The sequence below is a fragment of the Hylobates moloch genome, unplaced genomic scaffold (assembly GCF_009828535.3).
Source record: "Hylobates moloch isolate HMO894 unplaced genomic scaffold, HMol_V3 SCAFFOLD_21, whole genome shotgun sequence".
In the NCBI taxonomy this organism is placed as follows: Eukaryota; Metazoa; Chordata; class Mammalia; order Primates; family Hylobatidae; genus Hylobates; species Hylobates moloch.
The window spans coordinates 52,724,629-52,745,874 of record NW_026652296.1 but is presented as its reverse complement, the minus strand read 5'-3'; the positions used below and the strand labels follow the sequence as shown (position 1 = coordinate 52,745,874).

Here is a 21,246-nt window from a genome sequence, read left to right as displayed (position 1 = left end):
AAGAAGAAAGAGACCTGGAAAGGAAAAGAGGCAGGAAGGCAGATGGAAGGAGAGGTAGAGAAGGATGAATGAAAGAAGGAAATGCACTTTTAAAATCATCTTTGAGATGAATGTGAATGATCATGGAATCTTCCTTCTGTGACAGACTTTATTTTTGAGACAGGATCTCACTCTGTCATCCATGCTGCAGTGCAGTGGTGCAATCACAGCTCAGGGCAGCCTTGAACTCCTGGGTTCCAGGAACACTCCTAGCCTCCCCAGCAGCTGGGACCACAGGTACAGGCGCTGCTATGCCCGGCTATTCTGGCTTCAAGCAATCCTCCCGCCTCAGCCTCCCAAAGTGCTGGACTTACAGGCAGGAGCCACTGCACTCCTGGCCCCTGTGACAGACTTTTAAGGAAACCATTATATTTACTTCTTTGACAGCCTGTTACTATGTCAATTCCTCCAGCCGCTACAAAGCCTGTCCCCTTGGCAGTCACTCCCTAAAATTGGAGTGGAGTGAGGAAGGCAGTTCTGTAGGAGGGGCTTATGGACCCCTTAAGGGCAAAGGCTGTTGGAGTTCCTGCTGAGAGATCTCCGCCCTACCTTGTGGAACTGGAGTGAAACAACAGGGGCGTTGCTTCCAGCCATCTGGGAGAGAGGATCCAGAGCTTCCCCTCAGAGAGCTGGGATGTCGTCAGCAGGCATCAGACAGAGCAAAAAGTCATTTTTCTTGATTCTATTCCTGATACAAAGCAACTGAGATCTGCGTTTCTCTTTGGAAGTGAGGAAGGGAGAATAATGGAGCTTTTGCAGTGATGGACAGGGGAAAAGTGGGGGAGCAGTTAGTTATCCATCTTGACAGGTGTAGACACAGGCTGGGAAGCTGGGTGTGTCTTCATCCCTGCTCCTGAACCACCATGGGGAGCAGGAAGCCTACAGTTTCCTTATATCAGCAAATGCATCATGTTGAAACAATTTTACTGCTTGCTTTCTGAATTTAAATATAGACTTTCCCTGAGAAGGGCTCAAGCGTGCAGATGGTAAGAAAAACAACAGTCTAGAAAGATATCTTCAAGTTCCTTCTCCTGGTTGGTGGAAATAGAGCAATTCTTTTCCAAAATATAATTTTTAGAGTTTTCAAGTAAAAAAAAAAAAAAAAAAGATAGAGTCAATTTGGAATTCCTTAGCTGACCATTCTATTAGAGTATAGGTTTTTCAGAAAATAGAGTTTATGGGCAAAAAAAAAAAAAAGAAAACTGTTTTAAGTATAGTATCTTCAGTGTAATATATAGTTAACATATACTATTTTGTTGTAATTAGTTAGAATATGCAATTATTATATATTAAACATATCTACATCTGTAGTAAAATGTGTTGTCCTATATTTCAGAAAACTACAAGGCTTTTGGGAAGGAAAATTTAGGAGTATACATTAAAAGCCATGTCAATGCCATTCCCTTTAACATAGTAGTTCCATTTCTAAGGGAAAGAAGTTAAAAAATTGAATAAACTCACATGCATGAAAATGTTTCAATTATAATCATGAAAAAGGAAATAATATAAGTAACCAGGATAGAGGATTGATTAAGGTAGTTGCTCTCAATTTTGCCCCCCAGGGGACATTTGGCAAAGGACAGTGCCCCTACAACAGAGTTATCCAGCCCAAAATGTGAATAGCTCCAAGGTTCATAAACTGTACATTAGTGTAATTAGAGTGTACTGACTCAACAAAAGAATGTGCAGTCTTTAAAGCTCATATTATAAAGGCTAAGCTTCAACATGAAAAATTATTTTGATACAATAAAAGAGAAAATGACAGGATGCTGTTTCATATATACATTATTATGGTCAAAGGTAGTTTTACCATGATGCTGGTGAAACTTGAGTTGCAGGATCTCTCACTTACAGAAGCCCTTCAAAGGCCCTCGTGGAGGCTGTAACTGTGTTTCATATGGTTATAGGCTTTTGTATAAATTTTTAAACTAAGATTATTTTAATTTAATTTTTTTTTCCTCCTGAAGTTATACAAGTTTCAGGCACCACTAAACTTGATTTTCCTTCGACTATCATTTTAAGGAAGTGAAACTTAATGCATATGATGGAGGAAAAAGAATGTGATGAGAAATTACCAAATAGCTAACTGAATGAAGTCATGTAAGGATGAGGCGATAATGGAGAAACGTTTTTCTCTTCTCTAGTTTCCAGAGCTATTATATTAGTTTATAATGAAAGAAATGATTCTTAAGAGAAAGAAAGTTCATGGATATACAAGAAGAAAAAAAAATATGGAAAAAACCCACCATGTTAGGCACCGAATGAGTTTGTTGTGGTTTGAGTTTTGATCTTCTCATGCTGATCTTTCCGGCTTTGTAGTTCTCTCTCCTCTCACAGTTCTCCATCATTCGTGCTTGTGTCCAACCACAGTATTTTACTAAGAGAGCATGTGTTCTAGTGCCCTATTGCTGCAGAGCAAACCACCCACAAAACCTACTTGGGCTCTGCTGGGTGGTTCTCACTGGGGGCCTCTCAAACAGTTGCAGCAAGATGGTGGTTGAAGCTGAAGCCATCTGAAGGCTGCACTGGGCTAGACATCCCAGGTGATCATCACTCAAATGTCCCATATCTCAGCGCTCCTATCTGTAGCATCTCTTGACAGCAGAGTAGCCAGGTCTTCCTACATGGCAACTGGTACTACAAAAGGCAAGAAGAAAGTGCCAGTCCTCTTAACAACTAGATCGAGAACTGAGAGAGAATCCTTTTTACCATATTCAGTGGTTCCACACAATCCCAAGCCAGCACAGATTGAAGGGGATGCAAGAGTAGACTCCTTCGCTGCATGGGGGAATATCATACAGTGCAGCAAAGGAAGGGCTTGATGGTGGCCTTTGAACACAAGCTACCACAGCAAAGAACATTTGATTTCCAAGATTCCCATAAGGTAGGGAGGGATATGCAATATAGAGCAAGCATCTTCCCTAGAAATATGCATGTGATAAAAATGTCTACCTACAGAGATATTGTTAGCAGTGGAAGTTATTCAAGTTACTAGTGGCAAATTCATACAGGTCTGCAGCAGCCTCAATTCTTGCTTCCTCAGAAGAAAGAATTTGACTGAGGGGCATAAGGCAGAAGACAAGATAGAGGCAAGTTTTAGAGTAGGAGTGAAAGTTTATTAAAAAGCTTTAGAGCAGAAATGAAAAGAAAGTAAAGTACACTTGGAAGAGGGTCATGTGGACATCTTGGAGGTCAAGTGCACTGTTTGATCCCAGACTTACGGTTTTTACGTGCTGTCCTACGTCCTGCATCTTTTGTCCCTTTTCTGGTGGAACGCCCTCTGAAGGTCATATACCAGTTAAACTTTGCCATTTTGCCTCTTAATGTACATGTGTGAGCTCACTCGCCCAACTCCTGAGATCTCATCAGGAAGCTGCAAATCACCAGTTTCAGGTGTTTCCTATCTATATAGGGAGCCTGCCTTTCCCTGGTGCTGGCTGTGACCAATTATTATTTTAGAGAGACAGTTAACAGCCACCTGCCCAGGGTCACCTGACTTTCTTGGTGGGGTGTGTGGGGAGCCCTCTCCTGCCCCGCTCATGCCTGACTAGCTACCTACTGTGACACCATGTGTAACATCATGAACACAAAATGAATATTTCTGACAATCAGCTATAGAGTGTAAAAGCTTTTAAGTAGCACTTTGCCAATTAGAATGCTCTAAAATGCAGCCTCCTAAAATTCTCCAATACAATAATTTTCTATGGAAATCTATCAGAATAGAGCAGTGACACCCAAAGGAAATTTGGAATGTTTAGTAGTATAGCGTTTTATGCATTTTAAAATAAACAATAACTAATATTTTAATAGGAATTTTTTAAGAAAAGATACAAGCTACTTTCAACTGAAGAAAAGCGTCCCGAGCTAAAAAGACTATCTTTGCATCATCATAGACTGACTGCTTAATAGAATAACTAAGGAAGTAAATGAAACGGAACTCACTAGAGGCCACCTGAATCATCAACAGATTAGTCAATCAGAAATGTTGACTAGAGTCCCTCTTTGATGAATAACAGAATTCTTACTCTGTTTCCAAATGTAAGAATAAATGACCAGGGCTATTATTTGCTCTAGGGGACTAATATTCTGTACATTCAGTTAATCTTGCTTGTGATTAATCAGCAAATAGTCAAGACAATTAAAATATGCACATATGTTATGAAATAAAGATATATTTGCAAATATCAACAAAGAAGGACGTTATGTAAAAAATCACTTATTAGAAGCATGGCAGTAGGCCACAAATTAACTAGCCCTAAGCATTATTTTGCTTTCTTTGTAGCACATTCCCCTTATGTGGTACTCTTTTCTGGGAAACATGGTCTTGCTCTGCTGCCCAGGCTGGAGTGCAGTGTTGCAATCATGGCTCACTGCAGCCTCGAGCTCCTGGGCTCAAATGATCCTCCCACCTCACCAGCTTTTCTAGTAGCTAGGACCACAGGTTATGCCACACCTGGCTAATTTTTAAAAAATGTTTTGTAGAAATGGAGTCTCCCTATGTTGCCCACCCTTGTCTTGAGCTCCTGGGCTCAAGTGATCCTCCTGCCTTGGCCTCCTAAAGTGTTGGGATTACAGGTATGAGCCACTGTGCCCAGCTGATAAGGTACTCTTTTATGCCAGACATATTAAACAACCCTATTTATTGATATCAAAGTACAACGCACCAATTCTGTGACCAGAAAATGAGACAATAAACTAAAACTATCTTAAACTTTCTATTCCCCGTGTTATTTTTACAGCTAACTTTTTTTCTTTTTTTTTTTTTTTTGAGATGGAGTCCCACTCTGTCACCCAGGCTGGAGTGCAATGGCGCCATCTCTGCTCACTGCAACCCCCGCCTCCCAGGTTCAAGTGGTTCTCCTGCCTCAGCCTCCCGAGTGGCTGGGATTACAGGCACCTGCCAGCACGCCCAGCTAATTTTTGTATTTTCAGTAGAGACAGGATTTCACTGTCTCGGGCTGGTCTTGAACTCCTGACCTCAGGATCCACCCGCCTCAGACTGTCAAAGTGCTGGGATTACGGGCATGAGCCACTGTGCCTGCCCTACAGCTAACTCCTTAACTACCCCTCTCCTTAAAAAAGTAATCAAATATTTTCATCGTGCCCTTAATTCTCATTTTCAGTTCATCATAGCTGTAGAAGAAATGGAACTTAGGATTAATACAGAACAATTTCTTCAGTTACTTACTCTATATGACAAATGGAACCAGTTATATGAATGCTGAGACCTAATATCTTGAAGACTCTCAAGTTAAAAAAATTCTCTGGGGAAAATAATTTAAAACCATTTGTCTCTGGTTTTGACACACTTCAAACAAACTTGTGCAATACATTTTCCCAACCCGAACATATTCATTCATTCAAGGACAGATCAGTCACCCAATGGACATATATTTAGCAGTGATTCTATGTGCAATGATGATTCTGGGAACATAGAATTAAAGATGATTAATAAGTTAAAACCTCTCCCTTTGAGGTTGGGAAATATTCACCTGACTTTGCTGTTATACTGTTTTATCCCCCCAGTGCCTAATATTATGCTTGGTACAGGGTAGATACCTGCCTGTTTTCTTTATTTTCTTTCTTTCTTTCTTTCTTTCTTTCTTTCTTTCTTTCTTTCTTTCTTTCTTTCTTTCTTTCTTTCTTTCTTTCTTTCTTTCTTTCTTTCTTTCTTTCTTTCTTTCTTTCTTTCTCTTTCCTCCTTCCCTCCTTCCTTTCCTTTCCCTTCCTTTCTTTCTTCTTTCGCTTTTTTCTGTCCTCTTTCCTTCCTTCCTTCCTTCCTTTTTCTCTTCCATTTGTTGTTCTTTGGTTTTTTGTTATTTAAATGAGTGACATTAATAAAACACTCACACTGGTGGAAAAAAAACAGAAGTAGGAACATAAACAGCTTAGGTGACTGGGATTTAAGCGTATGGCTTTCTATGTCTTAGCAACCCTCATGTGGTTGGAGGTTGCCAGTCTTATTCCCCATTTGACCTCCAGCATTAGCCCAGCGGCTGGACAAAAGAAGTTATCAACTAATAATTGATATCAAAATAAATGATTCAGTGTCTTTTCCACATAGGACGACACAGTCAGCGAGGCTAACAAGAATGATATCAATTTTTCAAGATGTTAAATGCTACACATTATACTATACTAAAGAAAAAACAAGAAAGTTTGCATCTCTTTTTCTTCATTTATCTGGAAAATTTATTTATATTGAAGTTCTCATTTCGTTTTGGTGCCTGATGAATGAGCTATTACTTGATATTCTCTTGCTTTCTCAATAACCATCTCATCTGGAAAGCAGGGTGGGACTTCTCTTTTTTTTTACTTTTCTGACGTGGTGAAGCGTCTGTCAGAACATCTTTCCTCTCATTGAGCTCACTATGCAGCTCGCAGAGGTTCACAGGTGGATGAAACCCAACCCAGTTGTAAATCACAACATGGGTACATCCTGCATATTTTAGAAGACAGCAAAGAAAATACCTTGTCAGCCAGCAATCAGAAGCACATTATATCTCAGAAAGTCTGCCCCTTGTGCCTGTCAGCCTGAATGGGACCTTTCACACAAACCTTCCTGCCAATTCACTTAGAGCAGCCAGACAACTCCCTCCCTCCAGTCTTTCAAATTACTCCACATGTCTAAGTTTTCCTTTAAAATGTTTCCAAACCACTGGAGCACACCTCTCATCACAGACCCCCATTGATGAGAGACAGGATTGAGGTTGTGTCAGATATAACTGATGATTAGAGTTATTTCCACCTTCTCCACAGTTGTTGACAGACAGCAAATAAAGGCAACATTGTTAGACCTACAATTGATCTATTGAAGTTAGGACTTATTTTTTGACTCCTGAAAATACAACCTTCTACCAGGGCTGTTCTAAGCCAGTGATTTAGAGCCCTGATGCCCTGTATTTATTTATTTTTTTTTACTAATTTTTCCACTGCTTATGCAATGAGGCATATCATTATTATTATTATAACCGCCTGGGTCTCAGTGGCATGTGCACAAACACCTGGAAAGTAAAGGCATACAGAGTCCTCCATTAACGCTGAGAAGGGACAGACACCATAATTGTTTTCCACTGTTCCTTCCATTTTAAGCAGCGGGGATCTTACCTATGTTAAGCATTTCTAGGTGAAGCATAGACTGCTTAAGAGCTGTATGAGTAGAAATTAGGAATTTAGGCTTCAGATCCAACCCCACCTGGGTGGGTATTTGGATTTCAACATATAGTAGCTCTGTAACTGCTGGCATGCCACTAATGCTCTCCAAATATTAAGGAAGGCTTTGAATTCTATTCCAAGATGTTTAGGCTTTCTTCCACAGGCAGAAGAGAGCCTTTGAAAGCCTTGGAGCAGATGAGTAACATGGTAGAAAAAATGCTTCAAGATAACTTGCAAAGAGGAGATGTCAATCTCTAGGATTTGCTCAGCTCCATTCTCCTTCTGGGCACATAGAAGTTCTCTGTGTCTGGCACTGCATTGGTTCTCCAAATCTCACAAACAGAGCACTGAATGACTGTGATGACTGAATAATTGACCAAGAAACCCAGATAATGAAAGAAAGAAAGATAGATGAAAGAAAGAAAAGAAAGAAAGAAAGAAAGAAAGAAGGAAAGAGAAAGAAAGAAAGAGAAAAAAGAAAGATAGTGAAATGTGGGCATGGTTGACTAATGTATGAGAGTTCATCAGATGTATAACTTACTTTTCTTTTGAATAATTTGTATTTATTTATTGAGCATTACCTAGATAAAATACATAACTAGTTCCATGCTTCACTTAATGGTTTAATTATCAAGAAGTTTTGAATCAATACTGACCTGCAAGCAATGTCTCAAATCTAGAAGCTACCAAGACTTCTGAGATCCAAGTTTTCTTTCAAATGTCCCTCCCTTTTGCATTTTGAAGTGGTAGTACAGTTTAGATCAGATAAAGAGGAGCAAGGTGGTTTCAGCTAGCTGCAGAACACAGATATGACTTCATTACCCAGCTGTTAGTAATTTTCCTCCCAATCAGAGGTACAATTTTGAATAGACCGAAAGCATGTTTGTGCAGGGTTCTAAGATGCTATATCAATTCAGATGTTCATTCATTTAATTCGTAGAATAGCCTCAGATGATATCTTTCTAAAAGCAGAGGTCAGCTGGAAGACTGGCAATAGGCTGATGAAACTGACAGTCACTTTTGACCATTTTAAACAATAAGTTTGTTACCTCTACATCCTCCACATTAGCTGCCCAGTCTTGTCAAGTGTCACACTGGATATTATGTTGAATTTTTAAGGTGCTTCTTGGCTGTGAATATGGCCTGGGAGCTTTCTTTCCTTTTAATAATACTTAGCACATAATTGTTCTGAAATCACATGTTGGAAAAGCTCTTGACTAGAAATGTTGAGAGCAGGGGAAAAAAAAGAACAGCACTTAAGAAAAGAATGGAAAAGTTTCAGTGACATTTGCAAAATTGCTTTTCCTTCTGATTTGGTTGGGAAAATTATTTTTCAGATTCTAGGGAATTATTGTTTCTCACACACTTCATATAAGAATATATTTCAAGCCAGAAAGGACCTTAGAGGTGGTGCTCAGTGTCCTTTGTTCAGATCAGGAAAGGAAACTGAAGCCCAGAGAAGTTAATTGACTTGCCTCGGTTGTGGCTGCAAAGTCAGCCAGTGAAAACAAAAATTCTCTAGGAAGCCAGCTTTGTTTCCTTATATTTAAAAGTCATTCACTCATGTATTCATTTGGCCACCGACTATGTATTGAGCAGCTATTAATATTATGTGGCAGGCCATATCAAGGCATGGAGAATACAGTGGTAAACAGAACAGATCAAACCTCTGCCCTTATGTTGGTGATAAATGCTGTAGCACCTTGGTAATCAAAATACCTCCGTATTAGCAGTTTGTCAGAAATGCAGAATCTCAGACCCCACCCAGATCTATTGGATCAGAATATCCTTTAAACAACATCCCCCTGGAGTTTCATATGCATTTTCAAGTTGAGAAGAAGTAGATAAAAAAATAAATAAAGCAAGGAAAATAGGAAGAGTTTGGGGAGCTTAATGGGAGATGATGTAAGAGAGATACGTGGAGGTCAAATGCCCGGGGCTCTGTGGGTTATTTGAAGGACGTGGGCTTTTGCTCTGAGTGGGGTGGCAAAACTGGAGAGGGTTTTGAGACAAGGCATGGTGTAATGTGACTAAGTATAAATTCTATGTAGCACAGCCTTAAGTGTTAGACAGATAGAAAACAGATCAGTGGCAGCCCGGCAACAGGGGATAGGCCACAAAAGGGCACAAGAAACTTTTAGGGGTAATAGAAATATTCTGTACCTTGATTGTAATGGAATTACACTCCTGTGTATATTTGCCAAAACTCGTCTATTGGTGCACTTAGAATGAATGCATTTTGTTATTTGCAAACTACTTCCAAAGAGTTACAAAAAAAAAAAACAAAAAAAAAACCTGTTGGACACATCTGATATGGTTTGGCTGTGCCCTCACCCAAATCTCATCTTGAATTGTAGCTCCCATAATCCCTAGGTGTCATGGGAGGGACCTTGGGGTTGGCGACTAGATTATGGGGGCAGTGCCCCCATGCTGTTCTCATGATAGTGAGTGACTTCTCACAAGATCTGATGGTTTGATAAGAGGGCTCACTCTCATTCTCGCTCCTGCTGCACTGTGAAGAGGGACCTTCCACCGTGATTGTCAGTTTCCTGAGGCCTCCCCAGCCATACAGAACTGTGAGTCAATTAAACCTCTTTCCTTGATAAATTACTCAGTCTTGGGTATTCTTCACAGCAGTGTGAGAATGGACTAATAGACAACATCATAACCGGGATATAACTTAAATTGTGTAAAAGAAATAAGCGGGATCACCTCCTTGTGTGGGTACTATGCTCACAACCTGGGTGACAGGTTCAATCACACCCCAAACCTCAGCATCATGCAACATACCTCTGTAACAAACTGCAGATGTACCTCGGGTTCCAAAGTAAAAGTTGAAAAAGAAAAAAAAAAAGGCAGATGAGAGAACAGCTGTTGCAAAGACTATCAGCTGAAACCAAACTTCTCTCTAAGCCAGAAGAATAGGTGTGTGTGAGCATGTGCAAGATTTTGCACTGCAAAAGCTCATTTCAGGACTCCAGAACACATGAGAATATGCAGAATAAGAGTGGGGAATTCAAAGTGATACCGAAATGCCAAAGCACACTAGGTCAGTATTTATGAGATAGATTCTATTTTCACCTCGCTTCTACTACTGCCTAACTTTGTGACAGTCACGTATTATTCTTGGGAATACAATTTTCTTCTCTTTCAAGTGGGAATCAGAGCACCTGTTTCCACATTGCTATGTGGGGGTCAAGTGCAATGTGAATGCTGGAAAGGTGCTTTGAAAATGAGAAGGCACTGTGTATCTGTAAGGACTGCTAAAATGGCCTTTTCCAAGATGCATTCACATCAGTGAGGCCAAGAAGTTGCAGAGGACACCAAACATTATTAGATGTTTCTGACACTGCCTTAACTTCAGGGCATGTGCAAGTTTTCCTGATGTGCATGCGAAACTGTATCTATTACATATGCTGAAGTTTTCCCCCAAATGGGACCCACGGTGTATGATATATTCCTTAGGTAGAGCCATTCTTCTCAATAAAACAAAATAGTGAAATACAGAAATGTCTGATTTGTAAATAGAGGGCATCTGTAACAAAATTGAAAGTCACAAAATAGATTTGGTATCTACTTTTACATTCCTGTATCCAGTAACATTTTTTTGAGCATCTGCTACTGAGTGAAGCATGGAAGGATACACAAAGATGAATGAAACACCGTCTTTATTGTCAAGCAGATGACAGTCTAGAAGAATGGATAAGATGTGTCTAAAAGTAACTTGAATGCAAAGCCATATGTGGAAAATTTAAGACAAAAATTAATGCAATGGAGTTAGACAGGGGGGAAAATAAACACTTGTCTCTTGGAAACCTTCCTGAGAAAAGTGGTGTTTGAAGTGAGCATTAAGAATAGATTAAGTCATGTCATAGAATCAGGAAAATACAAGGCATTTCTGGAATGATGTGGTGGCCTGTTTGGCTGGGAGACAGCTTATGTTTGGGGCGCTAGTGTGATATGGAAGAGAAGGCTAAAGAAGGTTAATTGAAGACAGGACTGTGGAAGGTTTTCCATGCTAGCCTTTCTAGGCTGGAAATGGAAAACCAATGGAGGTTTCTGAGCAGAAGTGTGGTATGACTCATTGTGTGTCAGCGGAAGAGGACTTTGGCAGCTCTGTTGAGTATGCACTAATGTTGGGACAGACCAGTGGTAGGAAGGCCAATTAAAAAACAAATGCAATGATTTAGGGGAGAGAAAATGAGGATTTCAACTAGTGTAGTAGATTATAGGTTCGGACAGATATGAATGAATATAAATAACATTGTATCAAAAAATTGGCTGGACCTTAAAACCATCTGGATGTGGGAGGTGAGAAAGAAGAAAGTACCAAGGATGACTCTCAAATTCCCAGCCAAAGTAAAAAGCCCTGAAAGAGTGCATGGGTGAAAGATAGTGGATTTATTTTTAAGACATGCTGACTTAGTGGTGCTAGTGGAACAGCTAACATTATTATTTCTTCTATACTGCACACATTTACATATATTATTCTATTTAATAATCAAAACAGGCTTGTGAGAAGAGTAAGATCATACCAGTTTTACATAGAGGGATTAAGGCTAGAGAGAAGTAACTTGCCTAAGGTGGCAGAATCACCATTGGAGAAGAAACATAAATATTGTGTTCTTTGTATGCCATCATTGCAAAAATCTAACAGATTGTTGGACATAAGAAACTGAAATGCTTGGCTGGGCGCGGTGGCTCATGCCTGTAATCCCAGCACTTTGGGAGGCCGAGGCAGGCGGATCACGAGGTCAGGAGTTTGAGACCAGCCTGGCCAATATAGTGAAACCCCGTCTCTACTAAAAATACAAAAATTAGCTGGGCATGGTGGCGTATGCCTGTAGTCCCAGTTATTTGGGAGGCTGAGGCAGGATAATTGCTTGAACCCAGGAGGCGGAGGTTGCAGTGAGTTGAGATCGTGCCACTGACTCCAGCCTGGGTGACAGAGCGAGACTCCATCTCAAAAAAAAAAAAAAGAAAGCAAGAAAGAAACTGAAATTCTTGATTTCCTGGTCCAGTGATCATTTCTAATTGATACCAATGAATCCCTCTGATGAATATTTCACTGGTATTTTTCTAATATATGATACATTCACAAGTTGGTTCCTAAGCTGTATTTTAGGAGAACATCATGATTTAGATTTTTCTTAGACTACCAAGAGTGCCACTCTGATTCTATATGGAAACTGAGACCATACACTTAAGCTCTAGGGGGGAGGTAATGTAATGCAACCTGTGTTTCCAAAGCACAACCACACTATAAACAGACCTTGCTGCAAAAATAAGTATATTCAGCACAGAGCTGATAAACCTCAGATCTGTAGCTGAAATGATCAGTTGATGATATTATAGTAAACACCATTACCAGTGTTGTGTTATGGATGTTTTTCTTCAAACTGTGTGTTTGTAGGAAATGACTAGTATCATAAACCCTCTTGACAAAAAAAAAAAAAAAAAAAAAAAATCACATTTCTATTTTCCAAAAAGAGTTTTTTTAATATCATAATAAATGAGTTCTTTTGAATTCATCTGTGCTTTTCTAAACATTATCTTCTGGCAATGGCTTCGCCTAATCTCTGCTCTGCTGTTTCTGGAGAGCATAATTTTGCTATATGTATCTGAAGATTTATAATTGTGCCTCTTAATTGGAAATCAAGGCTTGGCATTAGTTAACAGTTACTGGTGAAATGGCCCACTGATCAAAACAAATGCTAACATTTCTAGAATAATAACTGGAATTCTTCTCTGAAGAACCCAGAGTGGCAGACTATCACTTCACAAAACTTTCTCATTTCCCCAAACTTGTAATAAAGCCAGCTCATTGTTTCTTCAGGCTACTAAGCATCAAGCGATTTGTTTTCTGTGTTCAGTCTGTCATCTTACGGCTCGCTCTTGTGTTCACTGAAGCCCCACGGCAGACTCTGGGACCATTGTTTTCTTAAATAAACAATTATGGCATCTTCAGATATGGATATTATCAAAGGAATGATCTAATTGTCCACCACAGATTTGGATCAGGAGTTGTTCCTCATAATACCTCAAGCTGAGACTCAGGAAACTAGTCCTGCGTGGGGACATATGTCAAATGCGTTACAAAAGCATCACCTCCTTAGTCTGAATAACGTCACCACCACCCACCCAGTTATGCAAGCAAGGAATTAGACAGCATCCTTTTTACCTCCCTCTTCCTCATTGCCCACATCTAACCCGTTCTATGTTCTGAAATCGTACTTCTGAATTCATTCTGTCCTGTTGTGTTTTTGGATCCATCCATTTTTCTCTTTCTCAACTACCCCACTTGTCAGTCCACCTTGACATTCCACAGTGGCCTCCTCACTGTTCTCTCCATCTTTCATTTATGCTCCTCTCCGGTGTTCTCTCCACCTACATGGAGAGCAATGTTTCCAGATTAACTAGTATTTCAAGTGAGTCCTAGGTTTAAAAACCTGCGATCACTTTCATTGCTTTTAGTATAAATATCAGAATCCTTATGCAGGACCTTGAAGGCTCTACATGTTCTAGCCCCACTCACTTCTACAGACCATTTGTTCTAAGTCTCCTTTTCTCTGGGAAGAAGAGATCCCCTCCACTGAGAATGCTTCTCTTCTCCCATCTCTTCCCTTGGTTAATACTTTTCCTCCACCTTCATATCTCAAGTGCTAGTTCCTCAGAGAAGCCTTCCTAACCACCCACACACTCCTGGTCCAGGGACCTCCCTGCCTTCCTTCCTCCCTCCCTTCCTCCCTCCCTTCCTCCCTTTATTTCTCCCTTCCCTTCTTCCTTCCTTTTCTTTTTTTCCATTCTCTCCTTCTTTCTTTCTTTCTTTCTCTTTTTTTCCTTTCTCAACATTAGCTTCCTTTCTTCCCATTTTCCTTCCTTCCTTCCCTCCCCTTCTCCTCTTTTTCTTCCTTCCATCATTTTTTCTTTCTTTCTTTCATCTCTCTCCTTCCTTCCTTCCTTCCTTCCTTCCTTCCTTCCTTCCTTCCTTCCCTCCCTTCCCTTCCCTTCCTTTCCCTTCCCCTCCCTCCCTTTCTTTCTTTCCTTCCTTCCTTTCTTCTTTCAACCTGTTTTCATTCATTTGTTCTTTCTTTCCATCATCTATATTTCTATCCTTCCTTCCTTTCTTGCTTCCTCCCTCCCTCCCTCCCTCTCTCTTTCTTTCTTTTCTTCTTTCTTTTTCTTCTACTATCTACTGTCTATGTTTTTGTCTATTATCTATCCATCTATTCATCTATCTATCGATCTCTGTATGTATATATTCAATAGAACCAAATCTCTATATTTCAGATCACTTATTTCTACTTGCAATCTTATATTTATTCGTATCTACAGTTGCAACTCTAGGCTGTAAGCTCCGTGAGAACAGTGGTTGTATTTGGTATTACTTAATTTTATATTCTCAAACCTAACTTTGTGTCTGACAGGTGAGCTATCAATAAATATTAGTAGAATAAGTTAAAGTGCTTTACTGCCCTCTGAATGTTGATCAAGAAGTAACCACTGCAAAATATTGGATGCCAAGAAAATAAGCTATTTAACATTTCCCAGCAAATGATTTTCAGTGAAGCAGTGAGGTTGGGAAAGTCACAATTCCTGAAGACTAAAAGAAATTTAAAAAGCGAATGGGAAGGCAAATGAAAAGCACATAAAAAAAATACCTAATGCATGTGTGGCTTAAAACCTAGATGATGGGTTGATAGGTGCAGCAAACCACCATGGCACATGTATACCTATGTAACAAGCCTGCATGTTCTGCACATGTATCCTAGAACTTAAAGTAAAATTTTAAAGAAGAATAACCAGAGAATAAATAAATAAATAAATAAATTTTTTTAAAAAACCTGTTTTGTCAGGTACTGTTATAGTTGAAACAGATGAAGTGAAATCTAAGAAGAATGTCTAGGCGCAAGATGCCTAGTGCTTGCTTTTAACTATTTTCATTTTTTAGCCAATTACGAATTAACAGAGGACTAGTTCAGGACTCATTGGAATGTCCAGATGGCTAAGGGGCTGCACAGTGTTTGCTTTTGATTACAAAAACAAGCCTTAGCTCATGCATTTCCTGATAAGTTTGGTTCTGTGTCCCCACCCAAATCTCACCTTGAATTGTAATAATCCCCACGTGTTGAGGGCAGGACCAGGTGGAGATAAATGAATCATGGGGGCGGTTTCCCTCATGTTGTTCTCGTGATGGTGAATGAATTCTCATGAGGTCTATGTTTTTGTTTTTGTTTTTTGAGACAGAGTCTCCCCTGTCACCCAAGCTGGAGTGCAGTGATGCAGTGTCGGTTCACTGCAACCTCTGCTTCCTGGGCTCAAGTGTAGCTGGGACTACAGGTGTGAATCACCAATGCCTGGCTAACTTTTGTATTTTTGTAGAGACAAGGTTTTTCCATGTTGCCCAGGCTGGTCTCAAACTCTTGAGCTCAAAGCAATCTGCCTGCGTGGACCTCCCAAAGTGCTGAGATTATAGGCATGAGCCACCACACCCACAGAGATCTGATGGTTTTATAAGGTGCATCCCCCTTCCTTTGGCACTCATTCTTTCTCCTGCTGCCCTGTGAAGAGGTGCATTCTGCCATGATTGTAAGTTTCCTGAGGACTTTGGCTAGATTTTGGACTTGCATGGGGCCTGTAGCCCCTTCATTTTGGCCAATTTCTCCCACTTGGAACAGGTATATTTACCCCATGCCTGTACCCCCATTGTATCTAGGAAGTAAGTAACTTGCTTTTGACTTCACAGGCTCATAGGTGGAAGGGACTTGCCTTATTTCAGACGAAAGTGTGGACTTGGACTTTCGGGTTAATGCTGGAATGAGTTAAGACTTTGGGGGACTGTTGGAAGGGCATGATTGTGTTTTGAAATGTGAGGACATGAGATTTTGGAGGGGCCAGGGATGGAGTAATATGATTTGGCTCTGTGTTCCCCCCACCCAAATCTCACCATGAATTGTAATAATCCCCATGTGTCAAGGACGGGACCGGGTGGATATAATTGAATCATAGGGGTGGCTTCCCCCATGTTGTCCTCATGGTAGTGAGTGAGTTCTCATGAGATCTTATGGTCGTATAAAGGGCTTCCCCCTTCCCTCGGCTCTCATTCTCTCTTCTGTCACTCTGTGAAGAAGTGCCTTCCACCATGATTGTAAGTTTCCTGAGGCCTCCCCAGCCATGCAGAACTGTGAGTCAATTAAACCTCTTTTCTTTATAAATTGCCCAATCTCAGGTATTTCTTCATAGCAGCATAAGAATGGACTTACATACTTTTCCAAGACCTCTTCATTGCTGGGCCATCACAGTACCTTGAATATGTTCTTAAAATCAAACTTTAAACCAGTTAGTTGCTTTTAAGTTTTTTCTATGGTGTCTTCTGCACCTTACATCAAATTCACCAGGTATAATGGATTAAAAAGTATAACTCCTAGCAACAACTCCTAAAGAGTTTGGAGACTTCTTCTGGTGGCTCATCTCTCTTGCTCTTGTACTCTCTCTCTCTCTTTCTCTCTCCCTCTCCCCAAGTCTCTGAATAATAAAATTTCTATCAGGAGTGGATTAAAAGATACATTTATCAGTTCACCAATTTAGATTCTATAACACAAATGACAGGCATTAAGACATTGTGTCCAATAAGGTCTGGGGCTAACTTTTTGTTGTTGTTCTCACATCGTATTCACTGATTAACACAAATAATTGAATTAAGTATAATTTCATAAGCTATGAATGACTGCATTTCATCATAAATCACTCATAAATTCTTTTGCTAAATTGTTGGTTTTCAATTTAGGATAACTGAAGGATAGGAATTTTACCTTCAGGTTAGCTATAACCAAAAATATGAGGAAAAAAATGATCTCTGCCAGAAGATCACTGGAAGAGATTTAGTGTGAGATCTTCCATGGAAAGATCAGAGCAATACAGACTGGCTCAAAGAGAGCACATAGCCTCAGACTTTTATTCTAATGTATAGGAAATGGTTTTTAGGTACTTTGTGTTCATTGATACTTATTTTCTTTCTTGGCTTCAGCCAAAATATGAATATACCCTCAGCTTTCCTTTTTCATGGCAGTCATTGATTCTAAAGGCCTGGCACACATATGTTCTTTGAAGGGTGTGACCTTTACCATCCTGTGCACATCAGCTATCTCCCCACCCCATACCTGCATCCTTTTGCCAGAGGGCTTTCTCTGGTAGACTGTCCTTTTGCATGCTGGAGAGCGAGCCCTTCCAGAGGCAGCCCTCAAACCATGATCTATGGGAGCTGACAGATCCTCAGCTGTGTCATCCCTTAGGTGACAAACTGCACCATCCCTGGAGCATCTCACATGGCGAAGTCTTGGTTCCCACAGTGGTAGCTTGCTCAACAGTGCAGCCCTTATTGGCTCTTTTCCATCCCCTTTCTTGCTTTGCCACTCTTCTACCCGTATTTTCTCTGATCACCTCCCAAATAAACTATCTCTCTAGAACCCTTGTCTCAGGCTTAATTTTTTTTCACAAAAGGGAATGCCTTTGGATTTCTGTAAAGGATCTGCTTCAAGGAGGAATGCAACCTGAGAGAGAAGGCCATGGTATTCACAAAAGGCTGTGGTTACAATGAGATTTGAGGCTTCAATCCAGGCTTGTAAGACTGTTGTGTGTTACTAGTTGTTAAAATATTGAGTGCTTTTATGCTTGTTTGCAAATAGCTTCTTCTCCCAACTCTGCAGTGGTCATGACCACTTCATGGTCCCCCATTCCTTCCCATGATTCAACAACTAAAGTTTATTACTTGCCACAATAGGGGCTTCTAAGACCCTCATTAAGTGCTGTGGGCACCAACTGTTTGAATGATTGGTGTGCGTGTTATGTGATTATTAAATATGTTAAATATTATTTATGTTTAATGTGGTGCCCACCAGACCCAGATGTAAAGTACAGCTTTTCTTTTGACTACGTAGAGAAGACCTTGAAGTTATGTTCTTTTAACTCAGTCTTTAGTATTTCTCTGCATGAAATCCTTCAGCTCTATGTCCAGTTGCACCATGGTAGATTTGCAGGGAAGTGGATGGATGAAAGAGACAGGAGAAGGAAGAGTGGACAGAACAATCAATACTTGATGATGAACCTCTGGGAAACTGCGAGCATTTCCATTTGAAACAAATAGAGTGTTTCTTATACAGTAGCCATATCGTATTTGTAAACAATAAAATGCCTGCTAGTGTGCAATGGATTGCACTTTTCTGATATTATACTTATATTCTTGGCTCTGCTTTTTTTCTGGATTCAAAATATTCATAAGAAATGAAATATGGAACCAAAAGTCATACATACATACACACACAGATACATTTTATAGTAGATACCTGCTGCTTGGCTCAGATATGTTTGGTGGATTAAATTCTAGGCCCCATGCTGGATGCCAGACCCACTACCCATGTTTAGACCCCTAGACATCAGACATTTAACGCCTGGCCCTGTGCTCCCAGCTGCCCATCCAGGTTGTAGGTTTTATATCTCGAAAAGCTTTTTCAGGCTGATTTCATGGTGAATATGTGTTAATCACCTCAGGGAGTTATTGAGAATTTGGGATAAACTTGGTTGGGTGAACAAGCAGCATGTGTCCAAATGTAGCTATTCCTGAGCTGTATCTTTGATATATTTGATTTGAAAACAGTCCGATTTACATTCATCGCTGCATTATAAAGAACAAGGCTGAAGATTTGTAAGTTGAATTTTGTTGCAAATGCCAAAGCATGGGCCACAGATAAATCAGTTACCAGAATAAGGGTGATTTTATAACCTGCATGTGTTTTATAGTTTCTCGTGACACAATAATCATAAAATTCAAAAGGCACTCTTGCAAGTGTGAAAAGGCAATTTCAGGGTTGCTTTTGGTTTCTGCTATTGCAAGGCAGGATATAGATACAGTTTCTCACTATTTAGATTTGCTATTGAAGTTTTAGTAGAGTGCCAAAGATTTCAGTTAGCAAGTGTCAGTAAATGATATCAACACAGCTCCAAGTTCAAGGTGGAATCGTTTCTTGAAATAAAGTGAGCATTTGGTGCCCAAAAATCTTGTTTTAAGATACACCAACTTCTCGGTTTTGGAAGAACTCTTTATGTTTTAAAAATAGATTCTTATTATGTAAGCATACTTTTCTTGTATGTTCCTGTTGCTGGTATTTGTACACATACACAGTGAAAGTTATTTTTAAATCTTTTATTCTTATCTGTAACTGCTGACAGCATTTGGGGTGTGGAAACTTTTAAGATTGAAAAATCAAGTAAAGGAAAATTCAAGCAAATGGATACAGAAAAACATTATCATTAGGAGCCTTAATAAAACTGCTGTTTAGCTTGGCACGGTGGCACAAGCCTGTAGTCCTAGCACTTTGGGAGGCTGAGGCGGGTGGATCACTTGAAATCAGGGGTTCAAGACCAGCCTAGCCAACATGGTGAAACCCTGTCTCTACTAAAAATCAAAACAATTAGCTGGGCATGGTGGTACACGCCTGTAGTCCTAGCTACTTGGGAGGCTGAGGCAGGATAATCATTTGAACCTAGCAAGCAGAAGTTGCAGTGAGCCGAGATCGCACTACTGTTCTCCAGCCTGGGCAACAGAGCAAGACGCCATCTCAAAAACAACAGCAAAACTGCTGTTTAACTCCACAAAAGCCATTACACCGCTATACATTCACTAAAATTGCTAAAATTAAGGAAAAAAACAGTAGTGAGGCCAGGTGTTGGCAAGATTGTAGAATAGCTGAAACTCTCATACAGGGGTGATATAAAATGGTACAACTGCTTTGGAAAACTCTCTGGCAGTTTCTAATAAAGTTAAATATGTACTTACCTCTCCTATGGCCTAACAATTCCATTCCTAGGTATTTACCCAAAAGAGATGAAACTTATATCCATATAACAACTTGTAAAAGAATGCTCATAGCCCCTTTATTCATAAAAACCCTAAACTGGAAACAACCCAAATTTCCACCAACTGGTAAATGAATAAACACATTGCGGTATAATCACATAATGGAATACTACTCAGCTATAAATAAAAATGAATTGCTAATGCATTCAGTCTAGTGATGAATCTCAAAATTATAGTGTTTTTGAAGAGAGCTGAAGAGACACAAAATGGACCATATTCTACAATTCCATTTATATTAAGTTTAAAGACAAGAAAATATTCTGCAGTGATAGAAACCAGAATAGTAGCTGATTGTAGAGTACAAGAGGACTGATTGGAAAGGAGAACATTCTAGAGATAGGAAGTGTATTATACCTTAGCCTGGGTGATGATTGCATGGTCATATACACTTGCCAAATTGCATTGATCCATATGTTTATGATTTGCATTATTTGTATACAAATTATACCTCAATAAAGTGCTATTAACATAAAAAAATTGCCCAGCTTCTGAGTTCTTGCTTAATAATATTAGTATCACCTATTGTTTTTCTTTGTTAACTCAGGAGCTAAATTCAAATTCAGTCTATGACAAAATCTTATTTGTGTGAAATGACTGGGACATGTACTTTTCCATTTAAGAAAATGCTCCAAAAAACTGAAGATTCTCCCTTCATGTAAGAAACTTAAAAATAAAATAAATTAACATAAAGATTTTTTTGGGAGGAAGGGAATCTTAATTTTGGTAGGGTCTCATGTTTGTGGTCTTCTTGTGTGGCATTGACGAAAAAAAATTCCCACATATTTAATATTATTTCAAGATAGCCAGAAAACATTTTCTAAACAGTAGGATATTTCACAGTTTAGAAAAAATTTCACTATGTGACATTACACAATTCCTTTTATTTGTGTCTTTCTTTAGCCCTGTTGTTTAATATCAACTAACAGGTAGGTTGGGGGGTTTGAGAAAAGCAAAATGATCAAACCACTGATAGAAGAGATGGATGTGATGGTTATGACAGCAGAATCAGGTTGAGGCACCCTGAGGGGCACTCAGATGATTAGACCCATTCACTCTGGAAATTTATTTGTTGTTATTATTATTATTATTATTATTATTATTATTATTTTGAGACAGAGTCTCGCTCTGTCGCCCAGGCT

General features: G+C 39.6%; 1 protein-coding gene and 1 long non-coding RNA gene across 10 annotated transcripts in view; one reads left to right on the top strand and one right to left on the bottom strand.

Moving 5' to 3' along the window:
* Positions 1 to 21,246, top strand: part of PLCB1 (phospholipase C beta 1) — a 767,658-nt gene that overhangs the window by 404,356 nt on the left and 342,056 nt on the right. The window lies entirely within an intron of this gene.
* LOC131382237 (uncharacterized) overlaps positions 5,905 to 21,246 on the bottom strand; it is a 121,325-nt gene continuing 105,983 nt past the window's right edge. For 4 of the 5 annotated variants that reach the window (XR_009211534.1, XR_009211527.1, XR_009211533.1 and 1 more), the window contains one exon: positions 7,656 to 7,988. This is a non-coding gene — a long non-coding RNA (uncharacterized LOC131382237). Of the gene's footprint in view, positions 6,479 to 7,655; positions 7,989 to 21,246 lie in introns of those variants that run through there. The other variant, XR_009211530.1, reaches the window with a different exon arrangement.